Raw genomic sequence first — 19,749 nt, 5'->3', positions numbered from 1 at the left:
ACCCAACTATCCTCCCTGTCTTACTAAATCAAGCAGCTCTTTACTAAAAATAAGAGACAAGGCCTGGTATAAATTGGCTACAGAGAAAAAAAAGCAGAGCGAACCATCAAAAATACTTAGAACTTACAAACTCTGTCAAAAAACAGATCAGGCAAGACAAAAAAAGACTACTATAATAACATACAAATAAAACATCAAAAAATCCCCAAAAGTTCTTGTCCGCCATTAATAAAGTCCTGTATCCAGGCCAAACTTCCACTCTAGCCCCTAATTTATCTAATAACAAAGACAATATCCCAACCCAGTTTAGCAAATACATCACCAAATCCATATTAAACCTCATAAATACTAACTTCACTTCCACCCCCATTACCCCCACCAAATAATCCCAACTGCTTTAAATTCCAATCAGTCCCTACTGCTACTGTTAAACAATATCCTAAAAAAACTCAAGCCAACAACTATAGCTGCAGGCAACCTACCAGCAGAATATTTGAAACTAGCCACTGATGCCATCTCAGTCCCCATTGCCATCCTAATTAACCACTCTATCACAGAAAATAAAACACGTAAACTCTGGAAAATAACACATATAATCCCACTTCACAAATGTGGTAACTCTACAGACCTACCCAGCTATCATCCCATCGCCATACTATCCCTCCATTCAAAAGTCTTGGAAAAATGCATTCATATGCAGCTGCTAGAATACCTATTAACAATCAGTCTCCTAACTCTCACACAACATGGCTTCCAGCCTAATCATAGAACCTCCATAGCACTAATGTGTTTTTACCAATACTATTAACCAACTTCTTTCTGAATAGTCTCCTCAACCTTTCTTGATCTGTCAAAGGCATTTGACACTGTATCCCATTGCAAACTCTTACAAGCCTTAGCTGATTTAAGCCTCAGCCAGACAGCAATAGAGTGGTTTAAAGATTATCTGAATGGCTGTCAACAGGTAGTACTATGGCAACAAAATCTCTCCCCTCTTCTTCCTGTAACAATAGGAGTCCCACAAGGTTCTATCCTTGGCCCAATACTCTTCACAATCTTCACTAACATACTTCACACAGCTACAAAAGATTCCACACTCATACAATCACAGACGATTCAACCCTGATATGTGCTGCTCCTCCACTTCAGCAACTAGAACAAATTACCCAACAGTCAATTGTAGCTATAGAAGCTTGGCTAACTAATGCTCAACTAATTTTGAACCCCCCAAAAATCCAACTCATCCTTTGTCACCTTGCCAGAGCCCCTGACACCCCACCAGCATTCAAAATTACCTCAGTCAGTAACACCATTATAACTCCAGTTCCCAGTACCAACTGTTAAGGATTACCATTGACCATAATTTGTTATTTGATGCTCATATTTCACAGTCCATAAAAAAAGTAAATAAAAAACTAGGGTGTCTCTACAAGAGTAAACACTATCTCACAGCCAACACTAGAGTTACTATTGCAAGAACCCACCTTACCTCAACATTTCTCTATGCATTCCCAGTCCTTTCCAACATTAGAAAGATTGATATGACAAAACTAGAAACCTGTTACAATAAAATAGCAAAATTCGCTACAGGTGCTAACTATAGATCCTACAATTGCCACTCTCTCAGAAAACTCTCATGGCTTGAATTCCCCTCATTGTTAAAATACAATCAGCTCAAAATAGCCCACCATTTTATAAACCAGCCTGAAAAAACTCCAGCCCTAAAGAACATACTAACAAACTGCTCCAACAAACGTATCTTTCGCTCCACCAATAAGGCACTATTAGAAATAACAAAAAGCAAAAATCACACTGTAGAATCCCTCTACTCCCGTTATATTGCCAAAGCTTGAAATAGTCTTCCATTACTCAACAAAACCAAAACTAACATTGAATAATTAAAAAAAACTTCTAAAAGACCTCCTATCAACATCATGGATATGCCGATGTACTGAAACAGGATAGAAAAAAAAAAACACAAACTAGAACTAACCAAAACATCATCAAACTCACGCCACTCTAGTTTAATTCCTTTTAAAGTCACTTGTACTATAATCTTACGTAGTTTCTCTAAAATCCTCTCTAACTCCACCCCTGACACCTCACAACAATCTTACCAAGCACATTTGCTTCTAGTTTTCTCTTCTCTCCCTCTCCACATCCCTTACTTAACAATCCCGTAGGCTTTTTATAGATATTGGTTAACCTTGTAATGCCTGCACCAAAGTAACCAGCTAAAACAGAACTAGCTATACAACTTCTCTTCTATTCAATAGTAACCTTAGCTACTAGTCTGTTTTTCCTGTTCTGTTTAATAATCCACCAATTGTAACATGTGTTTCTTCACAAAATGATATCTAATTTTAACATTATTTCCCCTACAATATATTATGTAAAATGTTAAGCTTGTTAACTTCTCTTTTTTGTAAAATTGTAATGTTTGTCTAATTCTTTGTATATCTTGGAGCTTTTTTCCTTGGGCCTCCTCTGAAAATGGACATGTTATCCAGTTGTACTTTCCAAATAAACAAATGTAAAATAAATAAAATAAATAAATAACTGCACCACAATACCTCGACTTTCTGACTAAAAGTAATCCAAAGCCTACCTACTCCACAGTATCTCCAACTTCTAACTAAAAGACAGGTTGTCATGCATTAGCAAGTTCACTCCAATATGTGATTTCTTACTCAGTTACACTCTCACAAAACGTATTAAGCCCCTCCCTATCCTTACCTCATTTCCTCCCAGTCATCCTACTTTGCTATTTAATCATTTCTTCCCCCTAACTATCTTCTTGCACTATGCTCATAAAACCCATTACTACTTCTATCTAAACCCCTACCTAAAAATGTCCCTGGACAAATTGGTCTGTTACTAAACCTCATTTGTCATGTGCTGCTATTTACCTTGCATATCATAAACGTTACCTTGATATTAGGCTATGTCACTGTTCCCTCGGGTTATATGTGCAATATATGATGCTAACACATATAGTAACGCATTTCTCAGAGTTTTCTGAAAAGAACTCCACAGTGCAGAAATTATACTGTACTACTCGTCTATTAAATGAGCACAGTATTGAAAAGTCATGTCTTGAAATATCTAATGCCAACAATACACACACACACACACACACACACACACACACACACACACACACGCATGCACACAAAGATTGAAAATGAGAGAAATGAGTAAATCTTGAAAATTGGTCCTCTACTTTAGTTTTTGCAGTTACAAGCCTCCCTCAACCCCTGATGTGGGGAGTAAGCCACATGTACCCCTCCCAAACTTATGTATACTAACTCAGAAATCAACATACCTGAGAGTAAAGAGAATACTTAGACAAATGGTCATCTCAGACTTAATATATGTAAGTCCATTTTTTCAGCCATTCATTCTCCGTGTTTTCGGACTCGCTCAAGTGAAACCTGATCTTTCAAATGGTTACCTTTTAAATGAGAACATTCTTTTGATACTCTTATACCCCGGTTGCAATGTGCTTACTAATGGCCTGATTAAATGTTGTGCTTGACATATGATCTAAGAACTCTTAGTTTGTTAAAAGTGCTCAGAGATCACAGTGTCTTACTTTTAATGCATGGGTTGGTATTTTGGCAAATGGAATGATTCAGATTTCTTAAGCTTACTCTTCCTTCTCAGGGTGTTTCAAGCCTTCCTACTCCCCAAATAAAATAACGTTAAGCCATAAATGTGTGACAAGGTGATCATCCATTATTATTGCATTTCTCTGAAAAAGGCTATACCATAAGTTACAGGACAATTTTCTTCAACAATACATGTTTTACAATTATGTTACTACAAAATGTGTTGCATGTTCCATCATATATTCTAAAGATATCTTTCTGCCTGTAGCATGACTGTTAAGTCAATCAGCCTTTCAAGTTTTATTGTAAACTGAGCTATAATTCAGGCACTCAGTTGCCATCTAGTTATTCAAGGTGGGAGAGCTGGAACAAAATTTGTCAGGCATCGTACAAGTCACATGGCAATTACATTATGTACACAGATTTGAAGAGCAACAGGGAGATACAAACAATGTTATAATATACAGTACTCAACTATAAACAACAAACACTGTTATAATATAGAGGACTAAAATATGAACAAAATAAGCATTAGCTAGCCATAGTTAGTATAAAACAATTTATTCCAGTGTAAAAGTGAGTTACAAAGAAAAACTATTTAAAAAAAAAGTACTTTCAGATTAAAATGAAATTGTGAAATAATAAACTGTCCATAATTAACACACCATGCAATCCATTTTCTGTAAAACACAAACAACTATAAAGTTATAACAGTTTTTTTTTTCTTTTGTGAGAAGTGACAGAAGGTCTAGCTTTGCAATTCTTTTAGATAGGCTATACCTTCTACCAGGGAGCATGGGACAATTTATGAAATGATTTTTTCACAGTGTTAGAAAAAAAGAGAGTTTTTATTCACTTTGAGGCTACACTTATTTTTTTAAGTGTATGATGTTCTAATTACATTAAGATTGTTAGTTAGTGGAAGATATTGTCTGAGTCTAAGCACATTAACATTAGCAGGTAACTGGATCTAACAGAAATAGATAGCCATATATCCTTCTGAATGGAAATGCTTTAGTGTTCAGTTGAACTATCAAGATGGAGAAATGAGAGAAAGTTTTTGTAGTTGTTTATAACAATTCTGTGTGAGGTCCTGATAGTTGAGGTATAACAGGCAAGGCATGCACTTTCTAATCTGGAGATCTAAACATTAATGGCAAAGTTCTCTTGAGCTTCTACAGTAAGGCTGGATGAAATACTTTAGGCCACTCTAAACTGTTGAATAGCTTAAGCTGTAGTATGTTCAAAATGATTGCAAAAGAAAAAGTTTGTCAAACATCAGTATACCAAGCTATTTTTGCAGTTTAGAAACTAGGAGTATGGTGTCTAGGGCATCATTTCTACAGGATGATGAGACTTTAGCTAATTTTCTTGTGGTGTTCAAAACAATAGTAGTTGATTGGCTTGTACTGAAAGCTAATTTGTTTTAACAAGCAGATTCCAAATAAAGGATCAAACGTTTTGCAATTTTGAGGATGAGTGATGTCATTTGAGTATAAATGAATGTGCAATTGTGGTGAGTCCGATGGGAGATTATTTTTGTAAAGTGGTCCTAGCACAGAGCCTTTTGGAATGGCATCAGTGACCGAGTCATTCAGGGAGAAGGAATTACGTCCAGCAATAGCAAGCGCGCTCTTAGATAAGTGGATACTGAGCCATGCAGCTTTTTACACAGAATAAATATTGATCGACTTGAGTAGTAAAAGGTTGTGGTTAAGTGTTTCAGAGGCTATTTTTAAAATGAATAAAACATCATTACCTTTTTACACATTTGAGTACACAATAGATTATTGTACAGATTGTTGTATGAGTATTATATTCAGAATGGAATCTTTGCTGTTTAGTCTGTTAATAGGTGGCATTTTTATGTATTCAGGTATTTGTTTATAGATACGGTTTTGTAAAAATTCTAAATGAAAGGCAGAGATTTGCAGCAGGTCTAAATTCTGTAGGTGTACTGGGATGAGAGGTCTTAGGCAGTGAAATGTTTAAGTATGCTTATGCCTTGGTAGCACTATCCTGGTTGTAAAAGATAAGCTGGATATGCATACTAATGGTCGAGAGAGAGCACCAGTAATAATAATTTTTGGAGTGAAATTTCCACTAAAATTTATAGACAGTAGACCTACAAGGTTAAAGCATAAAATTTATAGCTAGTAGTCCTTAAATTAAGCATAAAATTAATCACTTCCACAGACAATGTGCGGGGAAGGCTGGTATGCAAAGCATCAATAATAAATGATATCAAAAAGTGTAGTCATTCACTAAATTAGCCACTAAAGAAAGTACAATGCAGTTGGTTCTTTATACAGAGGAATGAAACTGACAGAGGTGAGAGGTGTCTATATGTTGATGCAGTATAGGCTGCAGTGGAGGCTGTCTGAGGCTTTCATGCACTTGTATTATACCAGAATTCATCATAAAAAAGTATGAAATTTCTTCTACTGTGATAGGAAAAAATGATTATCACAAATACACATACTCAAACAAAACTGTAATATTCTGAAAAATACAAAGTCATAGGTTCACACGTCTTTACTCGGCTAACGACCACAAAGGCCTTTTTAAGCCTAGCCATGCATCCCAAATCTCTGACAAGTCCTGATACCCTTGATAAGTGTAAGCAGGAGTTTGGAAGATAAAGCTTTTACAAGCAGGGGCCTGAGAGATGAACCATTTACAGGTTGCCTGTGTCCATTAGAGACACAAGTGTCAAACCAGGAATGAATTTCCTGTTCCCCATCCAATTGTCCAAGTTGAACTTGAATTAGGTTAGGGAGGAGCTATGCTTCACATGAATGGGGATCCTCTTCTACAGATGCGATAGTCTCGGAGACATATACCTGTCTCTCCAGCAGGTACTATTTATATTACAGGCAAGGTTTAAGTCTTTTGAATGGGTAATTCTGGTGCTGTTTGTTTTGTGAATTTGCAGGAGGTCCATCAGAGTTTGGTCCGACAATGTCCTGTATCCCAGGCATAGATCTCCCCTCAAAAGCCTGTAAACGACAGAATACAAGGATAGGGCCTTGGGGTGGTCTGCATAGGACATTTTACTTATGCCCTGTATTCTTTTAGTGAGGAAGCTCTGTGACATTCCAATTGCTGGTAATTCCTGCTTAGGTACATACAAAAGGGGGCATTATACTCAATGACAGGTCTGATGAATGCCAAATACATTGAAACAATGACTTCCTTGGACTTAGATGCCATACCTTTGTTTATAAGTTGCATAACATAGAATGATTTCCTCACTACTGTAGACACGTGATAGTCAAAGGCTACATTACTATCTATGTGTGTCCTCCCTGACTACTAGGTCAACTCTAAGGGGTGTGTTGTCAATATGATAGTTACCAGGGGTGGATGACTTCCCAAAGGATACTATTATGCATTTCTTGGTGATTAGTTTTAGTCTATGGTTCTGACAACAGTTCTTTGTCTGTGTCAGCCCCTCCTGGAGAACATTTGTGGCAGTGAGGGATTCAATGACAGCTCCTAATTTGCCATCATCTGAAAATTTATACAGCCAAAGACCACTGACACTGGCTTAACAGAAACTCCTCTGTTTAATCAAAGAAGAAGAAAGAAAAGATTGAAATGTAATGATAACAGAGCAGATAGAGAGTGAATATTTGCAGTCCCAATTCAGGCTATAAACACGTTCTCACAATGTACAAAAAAAAGCAAGCTCAACCCCAGAAAAATAAAACATCCCTACCTATATATGAAAATAATAAGTGCAGCCATTTGTCTAGGATATAAAACACTGTTTTGATTCTTGATGAAGAAGAACTATATTTTAGAAAAAGGTAATTATCTGGGAAAATATTAAGCCCTGATTCTGTAAGGCAAAAGTGCTGTTAGTTTTGCTATTGTACGATGATGTCAGATTATTAAAATGCATGCATAAAGTTCTTTGTCCCGGTCCCCTTCAATAAAAACATCAAACCGAATGACATTTGACGACCTATATTAAATTCTATAAACATGATTGTTAACCAATATGCATTAATTTCAACCAAAACATGATATAGGTGAAAATAACATTCATGTAACATTAACATCGGACTGTGTGACCCCGCTCATCCAGATCAGTAAACAAGGTCCATAACTCCACTCGCTTACTTAAGAAGCAGTGTATCACTCACTTCATTTAACATTTATTGAATTACACCTCCAACCAAATAAGCAGCTTACCTCTGCTTGCTTATTTACTTATCAAGCAGAGCAACAGCTCACTTGCCTTTCCTTATCAAGCAGTGCAACCACTCACTTGCCTTTCCTTATCAAGCAGCGCAACCGCTAACTTGCCTTTTCCAACTTATTGAATAGAACATCCACCTCCAGAGGGGGAACAGAAGAGGGCAAGCCTGCTCCTCTTCTCCACCCTCCAGCCCGACCAGACTATTTCCCCTGTCTCTGACCTAACTTCCAACAAATTAACCATCATTAAAAGGCATTATGCCAAACATCATTTGGTGTACCCCATCCTGCGAAATCAAACTGTATCGATACCATCACCTGTCAAATCCCTATCACATACATAGCAAAATGATCCCATTGCCTAAGAAGCTGAAATCAAAACAGTGATACCTCTCCAGTGCTAAAGTAACCAACCTAACCTCATAATCTAGCATACCCACTGTGTATGAGTGAAATAATTTACCCAACTACCATACCAATAAAAACTTAGGTCAACACCAGCCAGCTAGACAACCAAACACTAATCCCACTGCCACTTGAACCATGCAGAAGCAAAGCCCTTCCCAAAGACCAAAATAAACACAGTAAACCACCCAACACCCTTAACTTGAAATCACCTCCTTAAATCACCAATCCTCTAGTAACATTCCAACAGTAACTCCAGATTTACACACCTTGCCACCTTGCTAACGTTCCACAAAGACTGTAAGGGGCTACAATGCCACCTGTAATCATGTCAATAGGAATAATTTCAAATATTGCCATCACAAACATAGAAAGATAAAACATTCTTACATCGACCTGAATTTACTGGAAAAAAAATTGATAACTCTGTCTCTCAGTGATCTGACATTAACTATTAGAAAAACAGCATTTTATGAAAATGGACCAAATTATAAAACCAAAATTCAGACATCCTGGAAAACTGTACAGTAGAGATATACTCCTTTCCCCGAGTACCCCATGAACTAGTTCCTGAAAACTTCCTATGATGTGCAGCAACAAAGAACTCCTGCAACATGTCACACCTGAAGGGTAACAACAGTACAATGATATGCTTCTGATTAATGTGCTGACCACTTCCAAAACCTAACAGCTGCAAAACCTTAAAGCCCCCCCCCCAGAATTCACTACCTCCTAATGCCAATCCAGGCTAGAACTCTAGCCACAACATTCAAAACTAACCTTAACCCCAATGCTACCTATGCCACCAGTAAAGTACAACATGGCCAACTACTGGAAAATTCCAAAAGCATGCTTTGTTTAAAACCTCTATCTCCCACATAAACAAAACACCCTGTTCCAAAAATATACCAAACACACCCTCATGCCTACAATGCTCCTAAAATCCTAACTACAAAATTCACTCAAGCATAAATTAAATGGTTCTTGTGGTACTGCCTTCTAAACCCTAACCTAGTATACAACATTACCAATACCTACCATGCCCTATGACCAGTTTCATGTGTTCTATCACCAGTGCACATCATGGGCCCTCTACCAACACAGTAAGCTGGAAGGGTAACTCTAAATGCACCCAGGTGACAAACCTCCCCCTTAACAGCAATATCAAGCCCCAATTGCCAACTAAATAAAAATCAGAAACCTCAGTGATTGAGGCATCTACTCATGAACCCGTTCTTGGAATCCAAGCCAGCCCTGTGTCCAAGGAGAAGCATCACAGCAACATTTTTTTCCTCCAGTGATGTCCAACCATCAAAGCCTCTCAGAATGGAGGACAAAGACCCAGGATAGGGGCAGGTTTTAAAATATAGGTCTTATAAATTGAGAAAGCCACAAGAACAAGATATTATGCCCCAGCATCCATTTTCTGGAAGGACAAAAGTCTGAAATGCAAATGTAATCACTACTTAGTGGCTTCATTTGGGTTCCATATGAAATTTTGAACATTCAAAAGTTTGATCCTCATATGGTCAACACCATACGAGCGAACTTTTGAAAGCTTGCAAGTTTCAACGGAAATCGCCATAGGGAATATTTTCCTTTACTTCAACGTAGTGCGATTTTGGAGTTGGTATATTTAAGTAGTGGGGGGTGCAGGGGTGCTTGCCCCTGTACCCAGAGCATTCATGTAAGTTTTTTTTTATTTATTTTTTTATTTGTTCGAAGTTTTAAAACTTCGCTCATATGGTATCAATCATATGAGAGTCAAAATTTTAAACCTTTGAGCATATAACATAGACCCGCTTCAGTCATCATATACCATCCCAGTCATTTCCAGATCTCACAAATTTTTGAGGAACAAACCAAACATGAGACTGTTTGCAAAATCTCGACCTATGACCAGTACGCATACCTGCCACCTCCTCCTCCTCTATAAACGAGTTCCATCAGCCGTTAATGCCACCTCATCCCTAAAACAAGCTTTCCCACTGCTCTCACGACCAGGGAAACCAAACACAGGACAGAGCAACTACCACAGAAAGTATAATACGAAAACGGTCCCATTTCAATCCACTCTACACCTATCCCAAAGCATCTTCCAGTAGAGATACAGGAACCAAAGTGGCCCAACCAGTGGCAAAATCTAATATTACACCATTTCATGTAAACAGTTAAGAGAAATTTCGCAAAACATATGTTTTTTATTTTGACATTAAAGGCACTCCATTCTAATGTCTGGATTTACTGACTGCCTGTTATCCTAAGTGATACACCATGTAAATCAAGAATTGTATGAGGGACCTTTAAATAAAGAGACTAGCCTGAGAGGGATGAAGCAAACAGACAGTCAAAAATATGACGAAGGTACACCAGTCTCTATATTACTGTTCAGAACACACACAACTTCTATTAAATACAGAATCCTGAAAAAACATCCTCATGATGTTCAGTTTAACATAAATGCCTATGCTGATACCTGAAATTTTGTTGCCATTTAAAGCCCCTTGCTCCTTCCTAACCATTGCCATTATTCATAAGTGTAATCCACACCATGTGTCCCAAAAGTAACCAGTTGTAAGAGAGCAAAATCCCAGAAGAGAAGTTAAAAAAAAATTTTACTCACCCAGTACCACCTTTCCACCACTGTTTCCTAAGGCATACTACAGGTCATCTGGACGTGGAACTTATCTTAATAAATTTACGCCAAAAAATGTGACTCCTACTCCAGTTACACTTGCCTTAAACCCTTTAAGGCCTTCCCCACCCTTACTTCATTTCCTCCCAATCATCCCTTATTCTTATTTGGGTCTATATTGAATTAACGAAAATCCTCTTGTGTGAATACATAAATATAGACACATATACAGCAAAGCGGCAGAAGAGCGAAAGTCCAGAACTGCGAAGATCCAAAGATCAAACTGCCATAGTTGTCACCGGCAGTAGGTGATTTTCTTATCCAGTATAGCTCCCTAAGGTAAGTGTGCAGGTTAAGGTAAGTGCATATGTAGTGGTATGTTTAATTTAGATGTTAGGGTTAGAAATATGGTTAAGTATAGTGCATATATATATATATATATATATATATATATATATATATAGGGTCTATATTAGAACACCGAACATTCAAAATGTCGAGTGTTCTAATATCAAACCCTAGTAATCGAAAAAAAAAAAACATTGAACATTCATAACAGTGAATTTTTTCCTAGGGAAATAATTTGCTGTTCCAAACCACATACACACAACACAAGCACACCAAACAAACAGCAATCCACACACATACACCTAAACTCTTACACCTAATCCTACACTAAACTATACATACACCACTAACTATCCACTTACCTTAACCCAAACCCTAAGGTCCGTCACTATCACACAGTCACCTCACCCGCGCCCTAACCCTAACTCACCTAACCTGCCCTAACCCACACGTTCACACAATCGCACACTTACCTGACCCACACCCTAACCCTAACTCACCTAACCCACCCTAACCCACATGGCCACACAATCGCACACTTACCTGAACCTGACCCGTAACTTTCCACCAGAGCGCTGAAAATACAGAAGCAACAGAAACAGACAACCAAATTCTTTCCCTAGGGAAACATTTGGTTTCCTGTTTCTTCGATATTTTCAGCGTTCACTGAAAACAGGTCGATATTAGAACACTCGACATTTCAAATGTTCAGTGTTCTAATATAGACCCTATATATAGTAATGTAGTTGAGTAGCGGAGTCTATACAGTAATATTTTTTTTTTACTTTTCGGCTTTTGTTTTTTATAGTTCAATGTATTTGTGTATCATGTAGGTTTTATTAGGATATGGTATATGTAAGTGAAATGTAGGTATAGGTATAGTGTGTTTTTTTATTTTGTTTTGGTAAGCAGTATGTAGCGGGAGGTGGAGTTGACCAACTATGGGGATTTGACGTTTTGTATTTCGCGGTTTTGTACGTTCACTGTCTTTGCATATCATTGTTTATGTTTCGATGTTTACTTATTCCTGCAAGTGGATTTTTGATAATTCAGTATAGACCCTCTTATTTAACCCTATCCTCCCCTTACCCTCCTAATTCCTACTGCTCTATTTATCTAGTCCCACTTGACGATGTCCCTGGACAAATCGCTCTGTTCCAAACCTCATTTATCTTCTCAAATTTTTTTTTATTTTTCAAATACATTTGAATGAATTCCATAGTATTTATACATAACATCTTAAATAACTATGTACACTGTTTACACTGTTGACACTATAGCAGATCTTAATGTATACAGTTACTTTATAAATATGTCCAGTCCATTATCAGAGTGACTGATCAATTATTGTATAGTGTCAATCAATGATAAGACTTTTCCCCAAGGGTTGTTGATAAATGGCTTTTGATAAAATCTTAGTTCTTTAATTTTAATTCTCAACAATGCTGTGGTCTTCATTAGGCTGTAGACGTCTTCCAAAGTTGGTATTGTGTTTGTATTCTATCTTCTTGTTATACACTTCCTTGAAATTGCAAGTATAGTACATGCTAGGTACATGTTTGACCTATTCAAATGAGGACCTCTGTTCGCATTCAATAATACAAAAGCGTTAATTAAATAAAATGATACATTAAATAAAGTTTGTAAAAAGTTATTAATACCATTCCAAAATGGCTTAATTTTAACACAGTCAAAGAAAATGTGGTTCCAATCTGCATTGTGTACTTGCTCACATCTCCAACATATTCCTTTTATGGAAGAACTAATTTTACTGATTCTGTCTGGGGTTAAGAATGCTCTGTGCAAGTATTTCCAATTAAACACTTTCCAGTATTGTGTAAAGGATCTATATTTTATCAATAATAAGATATTTGTTTTAATATCTTCAGTTAACTGTACTGAGTGTCCTTTTGTTATATATTTCCAATATGAGGTCTGGGGTGTTGTTTTATAGTTTATCAATATTTTGTAAAATTTTTAAATACTGTTTCCCATGTCAAAGTCATTATATATGATTTCATATATGTATTTCCTAAATTGAGTTATTTCTTTAAATGAAGAATTATTAATTATTCTACTTAAATCTTGTGAATATGACAGAATACTCTGTAAAGATAGCCAGCCATGTTGTGGAATTTTGTATGTTGTTTTTATTGCTTGCATATCTAAAACTTTTAGTTATTTGATACATTGGAGCCAACAAACAAATCATTTCTGTTCCCAGGAATTAATAATTTCTCTACATATTTTATGTGGAAACCAGATTTTTAAATCTATGTTTGCATTAATAGTAATGTCTTTCGGCTTTTCCTGGTTAGGGGTCGCCACAGCAGAACTCCGGTCTGCTAATGATTGGTAGTGCATTTTTACGGTGCCGAGTTGCCAGTCCAATGCCCAGCCTTCAAAGGAGGCACACCTATTCATGCACACACCTACCTGTATGTCTTTATACGTCACTCAGCCATGGGGAGGACATGCAGACTCCACACAGAAGGCCCACCAACTGAGAATCGAATGGAAGAACCTCTTGCTGTGAGTTGGCAACGCTAACAGCTGCACCACCGCTGCATATATATTTGCATTAATAATTTTCCTAAATGAGTTAATGTAATAATTAATCATACTAGTTTTAGTGGGTTTAGCTATGTTATATTGCATACTAATACATAATATGTGCCATGGCAGATTGTTTTTATCTGTTATTTGAACAATTTTTTGTAAATCAAATTCATTTATTGATATTACAGTTAGTAATTCTTTCCAATTTGCAGAGTAATTTGGACTTATCCACTCTGAGATTGTTTTAGATATTGATGCTTTTATATATGTTTCTATATCAGGAAAGTTTAATCCTCTCTGTTTCCATGGTCTGATATGATGTATTAAAGGTATTCTGTTTCTTTTGGGAAACCATAAAAATTTTATTAGGCATGAATTTATTTCTTTAAGTATATTCCTTTCTGGTAACAGTTGTATTGCCAAGGCTATATATAAAATCTTGGCCAGTAAAACCATTTTTATTAACTGTAGTCTATCTTCAAATGTTAATATTATTTTGTTCCATTTTTCCACAGAGATTTTAATTGTATTGATGATATTATTGTAGTTTTTTGTGACTAATTCATTATTATCCTTCCATTACTCAATTCCTAGATATTCCTAGATATTTTAAGGTATATTCTCGTTTCCCTATGATGTGATCCCCCTTAGTCTACAGTTCTTTTTTATTTAAAAATAAAACTTTTGATTCTGATTTATTGAAATGGAGTCCTGAAGTTATGTGAAATTTGACAATTAATATATCTAATTCTTCTAATGTCTCCTTTGTATTAAATAATGTTAGTAATATGTCATCAGCAAATAGCATTATTTTAGAGTTGTATTGTGCATAAACATCTTTTTCTTTGATTTTTATATTGTTATGAATTGAATCTGCCAAAATGTGAATAGCCAGAGCAAATAGAATCGGTGACAAGGGACATCCTTGTTTAGTGCCTTTTGTTATATGTATAGATTCAGATGTAAAAGGACCTAACTTGACATATGCTAAATTATTTGTATATATATTCTTTAGGAGATGAATAAAAGATGATGGCAATTCAAATTCAAATAACATTAGGATTTTGAATAAATAGTCTCAATTTATGGAATCAAAGGCTTTCTCTATATCTAAACCAATTATGAGTGTTTCTTTATTTTCTTTATTAACATAATCTATAAGAGAACTTATCCTTTTAATACTGTCATGTGTGTGTCTATGATATATAAATCCTGTTTGATCATTATTTATTGTTTTGGATAGTGGTATTTTCATTATGTTAGTTAATATTGTCATTAATGTCTTATAGTCATTATTTAATAATGATATAGGTCTATATGAGGGACAGAGGTTTGGGGATTTGTTTTCCTTTAGCACTGGTGTGATTAAGGAATATCTCCAAGAGGGTGGTATTAAAGCTTGTGACTGAATTTCTAATAGAGTTTTATGGAAGAGGGATAATATCTTTGAAGGAAAAAGTTCATGTATTTCCATAATTATGCCATCTGCACCTGGAGCTTTATTATTTTACCCTCTTTTATTGTATCTGTAATTTCTTTGTAGGATATAGGTGTTTGCAGATCTAGTTTTAATTTTTCTGTTTTTTTTATATTAGAACATTTTTCATCTAGATTTAATTGATCGATATGTATATTTTCTTTTTGGAAATGTTCCATATACTGATTTCTATAGGCATCAAGAATGTCACCTATATCCGAGATATTTTTCCCTTTCTTTTCATGGAAGATACTTTTAATGTTATTCACTTCTGATTGTATTTTGATTCTTGTGGATAAATTATGTAGATATTTGGGAGAAGTGGCCAAGGTATTAATATTCAGTTTTTCTAAAGCTAAACTAGTTTTATGTGTTAGAATATTGTTGTATTTATTGTTTAATACTTCTACTTTTTTTTTTCATCTCCAAATGATTTTGATTTTTTTCAGCTTTTACTGACAAAAGTTTGGATTGTAGATCTAATAATTCAGAATCAAATTCTCTAATTTTTTTTATACCAAGTTAGGGTTTTACCATATATGTAAGCTTTCAATGAGTTCCATATCATTATTTTATCTCTGTGGTGTAACTAATATCTAAGAAGAACTTTAATTTGGATTCCGGCATGTAGCTCGCAAGACATTACTCTGGCTCCCCTTCATTTTATAACAAAATAAATAAAGAATTAAATAAATGCATTACATGAATGAGAAGAAGGAATGCGTTACACATCCCATACGGCTGTAGCTGCCCATTCATAGATTACAGCTGCAGCGGCTATGCTTTTCAGCCAAATTGCACTACGGCAAAGTGCTGATGCAGCCGTTTGGTTTCGGTGATGTAGCTCGCAGGGAAATGTCTTGCGAGCTACACGCCGGAATCCCTTTAATTCAGATAATAGCCAGGGTTTGAATTCTTTCATTTTAGTTATATATGCTGGAATTCTGTAGTTAAAGATTAATGGTTTGTACCCATTTTGAAGTTTTAGTATCAATAAACTGTGGTCTGAAAAGGGGCAGGGAGTGATTGGAAAATTAAGGATTTTAGAGTGTAAGTCATGGGCAGCAAATATTTTATCTATTCTAGTTTGGGTGCCAACTCTGTGATCTTGATTGGAAAACAACAAATATTTATCTTCTTTAAAATTTGAAAGTATCTACAAGATGAAATGATTCTACTCACTTGTTTAAAGCTTTTGATACAGCAGATGTACACAGTGGTCTTTTATTTGTAGTTTCAGAAATATCAAATAGACAGTTAAAATCTCCTCCTAATATTAAATTGCCTTTATAATTACTGGAAATGAAATCCAAGTGTATTTAATATTCTTATTATAAGTGGATTGTGCCAATATCATATGTTCCTTAGGATTCCATTTGTAATTGTCATTTGTTTTGAAATGAGTTTCTTGAAGGAAGACAAAGTGTGCTTTGTTCAGTTTTAAATATTTCAGTAGAATTGATTTCTTGATAGGATTGTTTAAGCCATTGGTATTTAAAGATAATAAAGTTAAATCCATCTTAGGTTATTTAGACTATGTATTTTTTGTTTTATTGTGACTATTACACATTTTCCTCTGATAACCATAAAGTATATGTTTGAGCTTTTAAAGGAAATAATCAGTTTTATACTTTGAGTGTTTACCAATAAAGTAATGTTTTGGTCAGGCATACTAAAAATGTTTTTTTGAAATAAAAAAATTTAACTTAATAAATGTTACAAAAGTAAGATCCGCACTAGCCATGGAATGAAAATCATTTATAATCTGATGGATAAACCTAAGTCCATCAGATTATCACTCATACTTTAACAATCCAGAACATCTGAGCTCCATAAATTGAATTCAAATCTCATTTATGATACGAGTGACAGCTGATAATTTAGATTTTTTTATTCCAGCTAGGCATCTGTTATTCATTTATTCTTTTTTTCATTCATTCATTCATTCAGTCATTGATTTTATTCCTAGGCTGGCTGTCATTTGATTGGCAACACTATCAGCAAGAGCTGAAAGATCAAAGAAAATGATTAAAAACTTTCACTGACAGTGGAATTTTCTTTTTTTCTATACTGTTGTGCAATCTCTTAGTAGATATACTTAAGTTTGGAATTATTCCCCCCACATAATGGATGTAGAAGGGGCTTGTCCCCTGCAAAAGGGTTACCTCTGAGATTTGTCAAAATTTGTTTAACTTTTTTTGATTGCTTATCATTCAGTGATAGTGCTGTCAGTTGAGTGACACATATTTGGAATCCCATCAAAGGTCACAGGGGAGCCAGAGTAATTCACTAGAACTAGAACATATAAATTCAAAATGAACAGAGTGTCAGCCCACTGCAAGTTGTGCATGCTGAAACACACACACACACACACACACACACACACACACACACACACACACACACACACACACACACAGACACACGCACAGACTCTCTCATATGACATGCCAGTTTATGGACTGTTTTTCATAGCCATGAAATGTAGATCAACAGAACTAATACTGCAGACCATGCATTAAAACTACACAGCTGGAATTATCAACAAGGACCCTTTAACTGAAATACTACAACATTTTGCCATCTTTCCCTAAATGCCTAATCTGTCCTCTGGCACTCCCTAGAAGTACTGTGCATAGCCAGAAATATTCCACAACTGGAACACAGAACCACTTGTAGTATTTCTAAAGTGAAACACACAGTCACAAATAGTATTACACAAGTGGAACACAAAGTCACCAGTAGTACTCCTGAAGTAAAACACACAGCCACCCGAATATTCCAGAAGTGGAACACAGAACCACTAGTAGTATTCCTGAAGTGAAAAACACAGCCACCAATAGTATTACAGATGTGGAACACAAATCTACAAGTAGTATTGCAGCTGTGGAACACATAACCAACAGTAGTATTCCAGAACTGGAACTCAGAGCAACAAGTAGTACTGCAGATATAGAACACATAACTGACAGTAATATTCCAGAAGTGGAACGTGTATTAAGAGGAACTGTAACAATAATGCACATGCGTCTGTGGTACCATATGCCCTACAGGAAAGGCAAAAGTTACAGTACATTTAAATGACTATTAAGACCAATGGCTAGTAGGCACTTCAGCCCTCACAGGGTTTAAACAGGTTTTTGAAAGAATGTGTTCCTGAGGTTCAAGTTAACTTTCTATTTATGTCTGACTTGAGGAAAGGATCCCAATCATGCTGCAACTAGGAACTCTGTAATTTCTAATCTGCCTGTGTGACAGTCTATGACCTTAACAATAAATGAGATATAGAACCCAAGATTCATCAGACACTTTCACAAATATGGGAAATAAGAGTCTGCTTGTTTAGAAAATCATCTGCCAGGTAGTAAAATGTGACAACAATAACAACAGCAAAACAGTAATAATAACAACAACAATAATAATAATAATAATAATAATAATAATAATAATAATAATAATAATAATAATGTCTAGGAATGTTCTGTCCTTTTAAATTACAAAATAAATTAACACCAAAACTCAAGAAGTATTTTAAATATTCTTGCTTAATCATATATTACTGTCACATGTTAATTGATACTAAAAAATTCTCTTCAAACACTAATTACTAGTTCCATTAGAAATGGATGACTTAATTCAAAAAAGGCATTATTAGATAACTTATTCAAGTGTGTGGGCTCCTTTCATATTATTTTCTGAGGTGTATCAAAATTTCAAAATGCAAGAACTTGAGAGGGAAATGTGAACAGAATTTCAGATTCAGATTAAAATGCAGCATAGTTTTAAACAACTGCCTTGTACCTAGAGGGCTATACTGAATTTGTTCTGCAGATGTCAGCAGCAGTGTTGGGGGGGGGGGGGCAGTGACTGCTTTCCTACTATACATTCATCAGGACAAATGAAGACAGAGTAGTATGATTGAATTTCAGAAATACATATTGTTTTATTTGCATTATCTGATGTGATAGTGACTACTATGCATTCACTTTATTCTTTGCTCAAACAATATTATAATATCCAAAGGCTAAGAAATGCTGAGAAAAGCAAATAGTCTTTGGACAGGTTAATAAAAGCAGTAGTATCTGTACTGCATGCTACGCAATGAATAACATTTTATTCTGATGGCATCTGTAGGAATTCAGCGCATGTACATTATATATCAATAGTCTGATAACATTCTAGATTGTTTCACTTGGAAGTGGACAAAGTTATCACAGAATAACTATCATGTTTCATTTTCTATGAAATTTTCATTTTTTTCAGCTATATACTTAAAAAGAGAATAAATGACTTAATTCTGTTCATAAGATAGAAGCAACAGCAGTAGCTTTCAAATGCAGTTCACTCCGCTTTGATCACTGTGTGCTGAATTGTTACCTTGGACTTTTCATTTCAGGAGTAATTCACAGAATTATATGCAATATTTGACACATTAACTATTTTTTCTTCCAAGAAACAGTCCAGGTATGCATCAAACGGTTACCAACAGAGTATGATCATCATTTTTT

This window comes from Protopterus annectens, chromosome 15.part0, assembly GCF_019279795.1.
Source record: "Protopterus annectens isolate FY-2018-M chromosome 15.part0, PAN1.0, whole genome shotgun sequence".
In the NCBI taxonomy this organism is placed as follows: Eukaryota; Metazoa; Chordata; order Ceratodontiformes; family Protopteridae; genus Protopterus; species Protopterus annectens.
The sequence above is the reverse complement of the archived record's forward strand: the minus strand, read 5'-3'. Positions refer to the sequence as shown.